General features: G+C 45.3%; 1 protein-coding gene and 1 long non-coding RNA gene across 2 annotated transcripts in view; one reads left to right on the forward strand and one right to left on the reverse strand.

Moving 5' to 3' along the window:
- LOC144246047 (uncharacterized) overlaps positions 1-12,383 on the reverse strand; it is a 123,446-nt gene that overhangs the window by 53,537 nt on the left and 57,526 nt on the right. The gene's annotated exons all lie outside the window — the stretch shown is intronic.
- The window catches only part of LOC146767973 (uncharacterized), a 61,794-nt gene that overhangs the window by 45,483 nt on the left and 3,928 nt on the right, over positions 1-12,383 (forward strand). The window lies entirely within an intron of this gene.

Here is a 12,383-nt window from a genome sequence, read left to right on the forward strand (position 1 = left end):
ATGTTTCTCCCCTGCCTTATAGCCCCCCCCCCCAATCCCTTCATCCTACTTATTAGGCCAGGACTTTGCTTATAGGGAGCTGATGGAGGGCTCTTGCATTTCATTTTCATTGAGGAGGGAGAAGGTATTCCAACCCTTTTTCTCCACAAGTGCTGAAGCCTCTGATCCCTGTAGGGAAAGAGCTGTCATTCATGGACCTCCTGAAAGCCCTTGAAGGCAATGGTGCCCCAGGTGGATACTCGTCGTGCAGATAGTGATCCTGCACTAGGAAACAGTAGCTGCCAGCTAGAGGGGACAAGGCCCATGGAAGACAAAAGAGGTAAAAGAAGACCTGTATTTCATCCACTCTGAGCAGAAAAAAATCTCTGCTGTGGTTATGTTCTGTTGCTGCCTCCCTGAGCAGCTCTGGTTCTCTTCCCAAAATGATTTCTTCAGGATATAAAGCTATTTGGGCTTTCTCCAGGACTGCTGGCACTCCATGAATAATGGTGTGGTACTACTTACATGGCAGTACCAGCAATTAATACTACTCTGGATGCACCCATAGTTCACTGCAGCCATAGCTATGACTGCATTGTGGACAACAGCTTATATTGATCAATCCCTTGTTCACTTTTCCTTCGCTTCTTACTTATATACATCTCTCTCTTCTCTCCCAGTGGATCTGCCCCAGGCTTTTGCAACACTGAACAAAATCCTTCTTTCATCCTCCTTTTTCTTCTTTCACTTCTTTCCACATCTTTTCTCTCTTTCACTTTGACCAAGATGTTTCTTCTTCTTGAAACCAGTGAAGGATCTCCCATACCTCCTGACCTGTTTGTCAGTCTGGTCCCTCCCATTTTATCATTTTTGTTGTATAGTTGCCATACCGGACTGTCACATATTCTCTTACCTCCCTTTGAGTACTCCATAAGTCATCACCTCTTCCACAGTCTCCCCTCCCCTGAGTTCACCTTACCACCATCACCACTGTAGTGTCAGGCTTTTGCACCACAGCTGTGCAGGAGATCTTGGTGTGAACATCAAGAGCTTCCCATCAAATGCTGTTGCTTGCAAAGGTGCTGCTTAACCTGCTGACTGTACCAAAGCAAGAGTGTGTTTACAGCACCTGAGAACTGGCTTTGAATATTCCTACTTAACGCAAAGGTGTTATAATAAAATAACATTTTTTTAAAGGTAGAAGAAGGATTGGTATCAATAGTGTTTATGCTCTGGCAACCCTGAGAGAGAAAATGACATGGAAAGGAATTATCTCTCCTAATACATTTTGCAGCAAATGGAAGAATCTGAGGGGCGAAAAAAGAACTGTTGCCATTAAAGTGAAGAAAAGTAAAGAAAATATAATTCCTGCTATACAATCTGGACTCATCCCAGCATATTTCATAAAAATAAAAATAAACATGTAGGTAATTCCAGGCTTTAATTATTTTTGACAAACTCCACTGTCAAAGTCCCTCTGATTGACTGCAAATTTTGCACCCTTCTGAGCATTTCCTCCTAATTCTCATGAATTAGGAGGAAAACTACACTAAATGAGGCTGTAGCAACAATGGACTTTCCCAGAGGCTGAAAAAAGTTCACAGAGAGGAAAATCTGCCAAGCCAGAAGTGCAAAGTTACCCATGATACCACTGCTCTCATCCCTACATGTTCCTTCCTCAGTGAGGAAAACTGTAAACTCAGCAGCACCCATGACAATCAGCAGGGTTAAATCCAAACATGAATTTTGTTTTCAAGTCAGAGCTTGGCCTAAATCCTTCTACAGTCCACCCATGTTCCAGCCATTGTTCTAGTCCAAACATTTACCAGTACTCTGCTCTAGTCTTCTGCTTATTCTCACGGTCCTTTTCTCTAACTTTTCTTTCCATTCTAATTTTTCCTTGAGATTTCGCCAGCATTCCAACACACTATGTCAGGAGCATCCACTCCATGCTAATTTTACAATCACGATCTTTTCATTACTGTCTGGTCTCCTTCACTCTGACACGGAGGCTGGATCTCTAGCCTTCCTGCAAAACTCAAGCATTGCCATGCCAGCTGACCTTTACTAGGGAGTGCTCCTCCCATGGAATTTTATTGGAATACTGTGCCTGGGATACAGAGTTCTAGTAAGCTCCTTCTGCCCTCCCCACAGTCAACAGGGACAAACACACACCTCTACAAAAAGTAAGAGAGACTTTAGTTAACTTGAGTATTTCTCTGGATGTTCATCTCTCTTCATTAACTACAAAGTAAAGCCAAGGGTTTATGAGCTCCTTATTTTGTGTAAAGTGAGCTGAATTCAAGATTTTTCAGACGCTATTGTTATTTTTCCATCACAGTTTTTCTTCTTCATAACAGATAGGCCACAATCCTGTGAGAAAAGCTTCCCAAGAAAGAGGATGCTTTTTCTTCCCATCAAATGCTGTTGCTTGGCTCCCTAGCCTATCTAGAGCTCAGATAGCTACTGCTCTCTCAGGGCACTGAGCCCACCAGTGTCCAGCTACAGTGCTACTGATTCTACAGTGCTACTGATTTTTAGGCAGGATACAGGACTTGTATTTAATTTTGATGGGCTCCTCCACTCACCGGCTAGAAATTCCTTTGTGTATCCATATTACCCTAGAGTCCCTAGGATGTGTCTTGCAAGTACAGAGGATAAACTTAAATCATTCAGTCTGAGCCTGGATATCATGGGCCCCTTTCTCAGTTAGGATAAACCAGCATAGTTCCAGAGCCCCCAGAAAGGCTGTGCTGCCTTACACCAGTCAAGAAGTGAGCCCCCTTGATGCAATGCCAGCCCTTAGCTACGTAACACAGATCATCTGGGCTGCTTGGAAGGCTCACAATCCCCCTTGGACTGCCTCCTTCACTTCTGACTCCTTGTGAAACTGTTATGGCTGGAGGAAAGTCGCCACTATGAAAAGGCACATATTACCACACAAATTTCTTTCTAGCTTTGACAAACTTGTCCCCTCCTATGTTGCTCAAACAAGCTCCCAGATGTGACAAGACACTTGGCCCCCTCTTTCAGCTTTTTCAGAGTTACCCAGGGAATCTTCAGAACCCCTGGGTAAACAGCATCATAAAATATTCGGTCATTGCTGGGCAAAAAAGGCTGCAGGAGAGAAACCATTCAGCTTGTGTATGGTGGCACCCCCCAAAAAGCATGAATTGGCTGCACATCCCGCACAGGAATATCTGTTCAGAAGAGTAGTGTTTAAAAGACAGTGATTTCTGATCCTTTTCTTTATCACTTCCCTCCCATCCTGTATCACTGGCTCCCCAGAGCTGCCTTTCCTCTCGACCTTGCCTTCCCTTATGCACAGACCAGGAAAAGGTACTGGACAGTCCAAGAGTTAATTCTCAGAGTAATTCAGTCCTCCAAGACAGATCAGATCATACTTATTTCCTGAGAATAATTTTTACTGGTTTGTAACATAGTCATTTGGCTTGTTCTGATCTCAGTGGCAGGTGCATTTCTGAGCAGCATGAAAAGATTTCAAGGTTGGATACTCTGATAACTGCTTCTTCTGGGCTCCTCTTCACATTGGGAAAGGCCAAAAGTGCCTTTCTGTTCCCAGCCATTATCTCTTCAAATACCTAATTAGAAATTATCTAGATAGTGGAGACTTTTCTGAAGGTGTACAGCAGAAGAACAAAAAGCAACAGAACAAGTTGTAGCAAGAAAAAATATAATTAGATATTAGGAAACATTTTTTGCACAATGAGAGTGGTCAAACACTAGAACATGCTGTCCAGAGATTGTGTAATGTCCAGCCCTGGAGATCTTCAACTGGACAAAGACCTGAGCAACTAGATCTATCTCTGAAGGTGGACCTAACATAAAGATTTGCCATGCTTTGAGCAAAGGCTTGGACCAGATGACCTCTAGAATTGCCTTGTAACCTAAATTATTATATGAGTCATGACTGTGCAATTGCAGGAGCAAGCTGTTTCCCTTTGTCACAGTCCCCTATGCAGTACCCTGCACCAATCTCAAAATCTTCTTTGCCAGTTCATGATGTCTCAGCCTTGAATCACTAGGAGACTCTTATTAAAGAAGCTCAGGTGACTTCCAGTAAAATAGAAACTTAAGAGATTGCTCTGACAGTTCTCACTGCACACCCTCAAACCATCTGAGCAAGCCAGAGCAGGGAATGATGGAGTCTGAATTGACAGCACATCCTGCACAGTGGATTGACAGCACATCTGCACAGAAAAGCTGTGTGGGTCATGCTGATCATTCACACATCTCTTCAAAGGGACCACTGACCTGCATCCTTTCCTGGTGAATTCCTGTGACACTGTAGTGTTTTAGACAGATCTAGAGGCTCCTCTTCACAGGAAAGAAATGTTTAACACATGGGACACCAGCTCTCAGAGCCACCTCACTCTCAGGGTTATTTTGGAGGCACACTCCCTCATAGTCAAAAAAGAGAGGTAAAAGACAAAGGCTAAGAACTCCTCCATAAGTGGCCATGTAGAAATCTCTCCCAGGTTGCTCTTTACTTTTGCTTAAATCTACTCCCCTTTCTTACCCCTCCTACTCTTCAAAAAGGAGCCAGATCATCCCAGAGAGTTATGATGTTCTCCATCCCAAGGTGCCTCGGTTTTGGAAACCCTTAGTACCACATTTTGCTTAGGCTGCCATGCTGCAGTAAAAAAAATACTGCTGCCTTCTCCTCAGTGTCTCCAGAGCATTTGTCTTCAGGAGCAGCTGTAGAAGAGTCAGGAAAAGTGGGGAATGCTAGAAGCTTAAAATGTTCCTTGGGTATGGGACGCAGCTACCATCTGGGGTTTGGACATGGATGCAGATGAACACACATATGTGCATTTATGTGTACACCCCATTTCCCAGCCAGCAGTATGTAGTATGTTTCCCCAATGCAACAAACATCCTTCTGGGAACTGTGGATGCTGCTGAGCAACCAGTACAGCCCCAGAGAGATTACTGATGGCAACTCGTAGAGGGCCATGAGCACCTAGCTGGCTTTCTCCACAGAAATTGCCTTTTAGCCACTGACTTCAGAACCTGATCCTCAGGGATATTTATAAAATACCTTCAAAGAAGAAGCTGGGAGCTAGACTCCACAGTACTTCTGGATGGCAAAGCTTATCAACTCTGTAAATGCACTATTTTATTACAGAGTATTTCTTTTTTTCTCACTATTTCTCATCCCTCACCTTTTTACAGGTGCTAACCACCTTTTTTTCAAACTGCCCAGTTGATTACCAAACCCAAATTAAATTCAAAATATTTGTTCTCAGCCAGTCCTTTCCAGGAGTTTGAAATTGAAAAGGAGGCTTTTGTGCCTGTAAGTTTTCCCAGTTTTTTTTCAAAACATCTCACGGTATCAAAATAATTGGTTCTCCCTACAAGCCTATCTGTTTCATGGCTGGTAGAACATGGTGGTTGCACCAGAGCTATTGCTAGCACCATGGAGAGGCTGTGCTTGCCAGAGGAGACAGTGTGACACAGCTGCCAAGGAAAGCAGATGAGTGAAGAAAACCTTAGTTTACTGATCACGCCCAAAACTGTAAGTCAGGCAGAAATGCAGATCCACAGTGAGGAGAGAGCAGGCAACTAGGGCAAAGGAACTGCCAGCATATCATACAACCTGGGGAAATGCATCCTGTGATGGGAATTGCTTCAGGAACAGGGGCCCTTAGCCATTTTCATCCAGCCCTCCCTCAGCTAAACAGATTATGATGGAAACAGAAGATGACACAAATGTCGAGAAATAACTAAATGATCCCTGACTGGGATAAATGAGCTGACTAAATTGTTGGTGCTGTGGGATGCAATCTGTTTAGATCTGACAGAGATCAGAGCAGGGATGCCACTTACCATTCAGGGCCTCTCTGCATGCTGTAGAATACCAGCAGATACTAATGGGAAGTTTAATGGATAACATGAGGTAGGCACACACACACACATATATAGTAAAGCAGGACAGAAATCAGAGCTGGTGTCTGCTGTAAGCATGAACAGCTCAAAGAATAAATCAATACATTCTTGCCTAGTCACATAACGCTAATGGCAACATCCCAGTACATGGTAGTCGTGGAGGATTTTAATTACCATTCCTACATGTCTGCTGGGAAATGCACAATGCTAAACACTATCCAGCAGGAACTTTCTCAAGGAGCTTGAATACCATTCTCTGATTCAAGGCACTAGAAAGACATTCTAGGCTGATAGCTAAGTAAGCCAGTAATGGGATAGGGAGCCTTTCACCTCGAGGTCACGTTCTAGTGACCCATGGTTATTATCATCTGATTGCTGTTGCTGTGTGAAATGAGGTGAGGAGCTTCAACCAGTTCCTCATGGCCAAGTGCCTCTATCACACAAAACCTGACACAGGTTGGTACTAATTGGCCCTGCTGGTCATCAGCCTCTCCAGGAAGGCTAGGGACCCTGGCTCCCTCCTCTCTGCTGGGGGCATCCCTGTCAAAGACATTAAACCAGTGCCCCCAAGGCTGAAGCTCCCGTGGTTGGGTAGGCTGGAGCATTTTGAGGGCCCTTTCCTTTTGGCTAAGCTCCTTGGGAGGCTGGCAATTCCTTCTCTGCAAAGGGAGCGTTTAGGAAGGGCTTTCTCCTTTAAGACAAGGAGAAGCCCTTCTCTTTCAGCAGCTCTCCCAGCTGACACACAATGGCTTGCCACCTCCTCGGCTGCACAGAAATGATAATCAGAGGTTCAGCTAACAGGAGAGAAAGGGAGTTGCTCCCTGCCCTCCCAACCCCCGCCACCACCGCGATTCGTGTCACACGAGATGAGGTGGCAGATGGGTCGTTAGGGCCGCTTTGGCTTTTTAACTCCTTCCTACCCCACACAGCCCACCCCCAGACGGATGTGTAGAGGCACACGCAAGGAAGCCCCGGTCCACGGGCTAGTTTTGCCATGGCGAGAAGAACAAACTGTTGGCACAGAGGGAGGGCCACTCTGTATCATATCAATATGATATATCATATCAGTGTTAGATATATGATATCATATCAGTGTTAGATCAGTTGCTTGTTTAAAAGATGGTATCTGTGCTGAGGCACTTGGTTCCATCCCATTCCAGTCAGCAGTTCTTCAAGGCTACCACATCCAGACAGGGGAGAATATATCTGAGAGGGATGTGGGGCATCAGCACATCACAGAGGGATGGAAAAAATGAGTGCCTGCATGTCCAGTGGCTCCATGTGCTTTACCTCATGGCTATTATTCACACAGATTGGCAGGGACAAGCTCTCCCCCTCCACCTCAGCATGGACTGCCAGCGTTTCCTTAGCCAAGTAAACTTCACTGACCCAACCTCCATGGGGCAGTGCTACTCCTGGTGCAGGGCCAAACTGTGAAACTCCTCAGGGTCTTTTGCCACTTCATTTCTTCCAGAACACTCTGAACTCCAGCAACTCGAGGAATGGCTACATGAGGAACCACCTACCTTCTATGTACCTATTTTTGGTGGCTTCATTTTTTCCAGCAATGGTATGTGCTGTCAAAAAGAGAGAGCCTGGCAATCCAAGCTGAACTCTGCTACTGATTACATTGCTTCAGTTTGATCCCATTATCCCTGACTTACAGTGGCCTGGAGTTATGCCACTGTTTATTACCAGACATTATTAACATTAGAAACAATAGTTCCTGGCAGAGAGGTTAAAGGGGAGTTGGGGCATCTTCAATGAATTCTGTGGCATTTCCAGCATTTTTTGGGAATGTGGTATTGTTGCTCTTTTTTTATTGTTGTGTCACAGTTATTTTGTGTGTGCTGCTTGTACTCAATCTGGCTCATTTTAAAAGGCCACACCATGCAAAGGGATGCTGCTCAGAAGGCCATGTGTGCTCTGTTAACACAGCCAGTGCTTTGCTTCAGAAGATGTGTTTGGTATAGCAGTGTGAGCCATGGTTTTGCAATACTGGTACCATCGAGAACTGCTGCCTTGCAGCCTAGTCCTGTCCCCACCGCTCTACCCTACTTGCTTCTGCCCTACAGTCCCTGATATGTCCTTCCTCCAACTCTTCCAAATCCCTTTTCTCTCCATTGCTATCTTACTCAATCACAAATTCCTATCTTTACTAAATTAACGCATCACATTAACCCTTGTCTCTTATAGCATCATCCACAAGAAATATCTGTCTGATGCTGGACAAAAAATACTCATGTCAAGTGGCTGCTTAGAAATAGAAACTCAGCAGCATAAGGTAGGAGTTAGCAATCTTTGAAGGGCCTCATTCAGCACTGCAGTTCCCATACTAAGTTACCATAAGTGTGCAGTTTTATCAGCGGCATCTCAGCCTCTGTGGAAAGCAGCAGGTGCCCTGCTCCTGTTAAATGTTGAAATGAGGAGAAGCCAGGAGTCCTGATCTCTCATGGATACAGAGTGTAGCAGGCAAAGTTTGCTGCTTAATGTGTTTGACTGCCTGGTGGCAGGTTGCCTCTGCTGCCTCCCATCAGGAAAGGGCTTTCTTACTCACCCACCTCTCACTTTTTTCCTCCACACCTGATGCTGACAGGAGATGCCATTTATTGGAAAGCTACTCCAGTTTGGGCAGGAGGGACTGGCAAAATTTTGCTGTTATTTAGGACTCATAGATAGTATCTGCATATACCAGATGTGTAACTTGCTTTCTTCCTTCTTGCTCAGCTTCCCAGAGGTCAAAACAGAATTCAGGAAAGCAGAGGCTGTTCTTCATCCTTAAAAAGTTCCTGGATCTATGCCAGTACAATCCTGACACAGTGAGCAATCCTACTGCATTAACAGACATCAGTTTTCCAGAACCTCACCCAACCATCCATTTAACAAACCAGTAGTATTCCTTTCCTCATAAAATCTTACACTGCCAGTGTTTCCAATCCAGAAAAGATATGTGGGCTCAAAGATCCCACCAGAGCCACCTGATCTCTGCAGGAATCTCCATGGACCTCAGGAGCCACTGGACTGTGCTTTGAATGAGCCAGAGTCCTGTGCTTAAGGGAAATATAATGCTCTGTCTGCTCTTTCCCTCTTTCATTTGGGAGAGAATTCATCTTGCTTGGTGAAATCAGACAGTAACTCCAGCTGTATGTAGCGTTTTCAATCCATTTTCTGCTCATGCAGCTTCTGCATGACAACTGCAAGTCCCAAACAGACCATGCCATGACTCAAAGCAGAGCAGGAGTCAGGCCTGGCTGCTTCAAGCTTCCAGCTCTGCACTGGGGGGTCAGAAGCAGGCCCAGGGGGTTGCCAGAGGAGCCGGATCTGCTGGGCACAGCCCGTGGCAGTGCCAGGTTCACAGAAGAGAGAAAGGTACAGAGGCTTTCCCCTGGGGGGACGTCTGGCTGGTGGTGACATGTGAGTACCTTGAGCCAAGCAGGAGTGCAGGAAAGCCTTCCTATTATCCTCTGGTGACAAAAAGAGCCTGTGAAACAGATGTGCAAAGCCATGCTTTTCAGGACGCAGATTGCTCTGTAGATTTGAGCTGATCAGTGAACCTCCTGCCCTCCTCTCCATCCAGCTGTACATGTGTTTCAAACAACAATTACATTTGTATTTTACAAAATACACTGCTCATAAGAGGAGGGGAAGTCATGGTGCTCCCTGCCTCCACTCCTCTGGGCCCCCAGTAAGTTTGTTTGCCTGTGATTTCTTCCAAATGACAGAGCCAGTCTGTTAGCTGTTAAGTTAAACAGAGCTTGTCCTGTAATAACCCCATCCAGGCTGCTAATTGGTACCAGTACCTACTCCCTGCCTCCTCCTTGCTACTGGCAGGGCTTGGTCTGCTGCTCCCCTGCCAGGTCAACAAGAGAAGGGGTGTCACTTGCTGGCCTTTGCTCTGGGGCAGGGCCTCTTGCCAGGGCACAGGTAGCACTGGTATGGGAAGAGGAGCAAGGACAGGAAGGGCTTTTCCAGAGAAAGCAATGACCACATACCCATAAATGTGCTTTGTTCTCTGCCACTGAAATTGAAGACAGCAGTTGCTCTGACTGATCTGGCCACAAAGTCATCCTAATCCTCTCCTTATGACTTTGAGTGCATTGCTGTTCAAACAATAATGACATCCCAGCATCACCACAGCAACATATGGTTTCACAGCAGGGAAGGCAAGCAAGGTACTGGTCCAGCTAGACACAGCTATGCAGTGCTGATCCCATGAGGTGCCCAGCTTCCCTGGAGATGCAGCTATTGTTACTACCAGAATGCTCAGGATAATCTCATAAAAGTCAGCCATCATATAGCACCATGCACTAGGGACAATTCAAGTTCAGCAACAGGTGAAAATAAAGATCCTGGGAAGGAATGTAATTGCAGCACTGCCCAGTCCCTTAGAGAACACAGGTGACTGGACAGAAGTCAAGGTTGTTGTTTGATGCTCATAGTACTTGGGTTCAAATCCTTTGGATGAGTTTTGGGAGTATACTATTTCTCTTCCATAGGAAACTGTATTTTACTGCACAAGATACTTCTAGCCATCATGTTTCAATCTCCTGCACAAGGTAGGCAAGATAGAATTATTTTTTCAGTAATTTGCCTCACAGAGAACATACTTGCTCAATTGCTCAGGGATCAGCAACACCCTCTACATGTGAGGAGCCATCCCCACTAACACACACTGAATTTCAAATATTTGCTGTCAAGTCACACAAAAAGAGATAGCCAGATGTTTTAATTGATTTAATCAACAAACAAATGCAAGAATGCAACTTCATAGTGAGTGCTGTTGAGGAAAAGAATGAGAAGGCTAAAACTGACAAGCTGCTCATTGTGAAATATTTGTGCCCCTCCCATTGTTATTAATCACTTGTTGTACATTTCCAAAGCAGTTAACTCAGTAATCCTCACAGGGCCCATGGGATGTAAGACAGTCGTTGCCCATTGAGTAAAAAACCCTGGTTGTCAATGGTACTAAATATTTTGGCTGCAGGAAAAGAGGATACTCTGAACTCTTGGAAAGTTGGGCTTTGCTAGGGCAGCGCAAGTTCTTAAAAGTTCTCATTTGGCTTGTATCCAGAGTCAAAATGGTCTACCTGCTGCCCAGAGAGGCCTGCCTGCAGTATGTGCAGTGTTTCCAGGCACTGAAGGAGTAATTTGAGCCTGCATCCTTCCCTGAAGACCTTTGGTAAGATTGTGAGGAGTGGTCGCAAGCCCCTGACAGAGCATCTGTCAAGCCTGATGCTCTTCCCAGTAACTCCTGGGAATGACAGGAGCAAAGGATCTTTATCCTGAATATTGCCACATCTTTATGTTGACTCCCCACAGAAGCAACTGGAAGATCATCCTCAGGCACTGCAGCCCTGCACAGAGGGGACCCTGCCCAGCCCTTGGCCCTGCAGAGCAGAAAGGAATTCAGCATGGCCTTTCCCACCAGAATTATTCAGAGATCAGGCTCCAAGATCTCATCCTGAACAGATTCTTGGGAAGAAAAAGAAATTTCTCTGTTCACTGACCAAGTGCCAAGAAATGTGTTTATGCAGCCCCTTCTTTGAGAACAGTGTTTGATGCTGCTCACAAAGCCTACCTCATCCCCATTAGGCAGTGCTCCAAGCTTTTCCAAGCTTCCCCAGCTCACAGCTCCTTGGACCTGGAGCTATCCATGGTTTGTGCAACATACCTGGTTCTATTGTTCTTACTCACTGCAAACATCTGACTTCATGCACAATTCCTGTTTTGGCACTGTAGCGTCCAAATTATCCCATCATATCACAAAATTGTTCAGCTCAGAACAAGTGGTCCCAGCATTGACCCACCTTAGAAACCACTAACACCACAAACGTGAATAAGGGAGATTGATTGTTGCCATTTCTGAAATTACATCTTAATTTAAGGAATTTTAGGAATTTCTGCTGTGGAGAGAAAGATCCGAAATGAGAGATGCTCTGGAGAGATACTCTTGGGCTCCAGGTAGTGGAAGAAAAACTCGATGAATTTAGGAGTTGGCATAGACTGGAGTGTGAAACTGTTCCAGAGAGTCCCAAGAGCATCTCCACGCAGAAGTGGTCAATAGCCTCTGTGGCTGGACCAGAGAGAAAGCAAAAATCTGTGCTGGCTGTGAAGTCCAAAGCTTTTGTATCTCAGGAGCAGAAACTATACAAGCCAGAGACACTTTCTGTGTCTTTGAGCTAGTGGAGTAGTTTTAGAGACCTTGATATCAAAGCGCAGTGAGAACTCACAAGTCAAATGGTTCTCATTAGTGGCTCGTTTTCTTGGTGTGAGGGATAAAAGTACAGAAATAGCTAAAGCATCTCCCAGCATTTTGGTGGAGAAGATAATAACTACAGAAGATCATCCTTTCCCCAAGCACTGACTCTAGAGCTTGGCATGACATTTAAGCAGGGCTGTATTGCACCCCCAGTGCTGCTGTCCCAGGCTGAGTGCCTGGAAGCCCATCTCCCAGCCTTCAGGACCTAAACAGGGAGAGACTTGGGCAAGAAGGG

The sequence above is a fragment of the Lonchura striata genome, chromosome 3, assembly GCF_050655825.1.
Source record: "Lonchura striata isolate lonStrDom1 chromosome 3, ASM5065582v1, whole genome shotgun sequence".
Taxonomy (NCBI): Eukaryota; Metazoa; Chordata; class Aves; order Passeriformes; family Estrildidae; genus Lonchura; species Lonchura striata.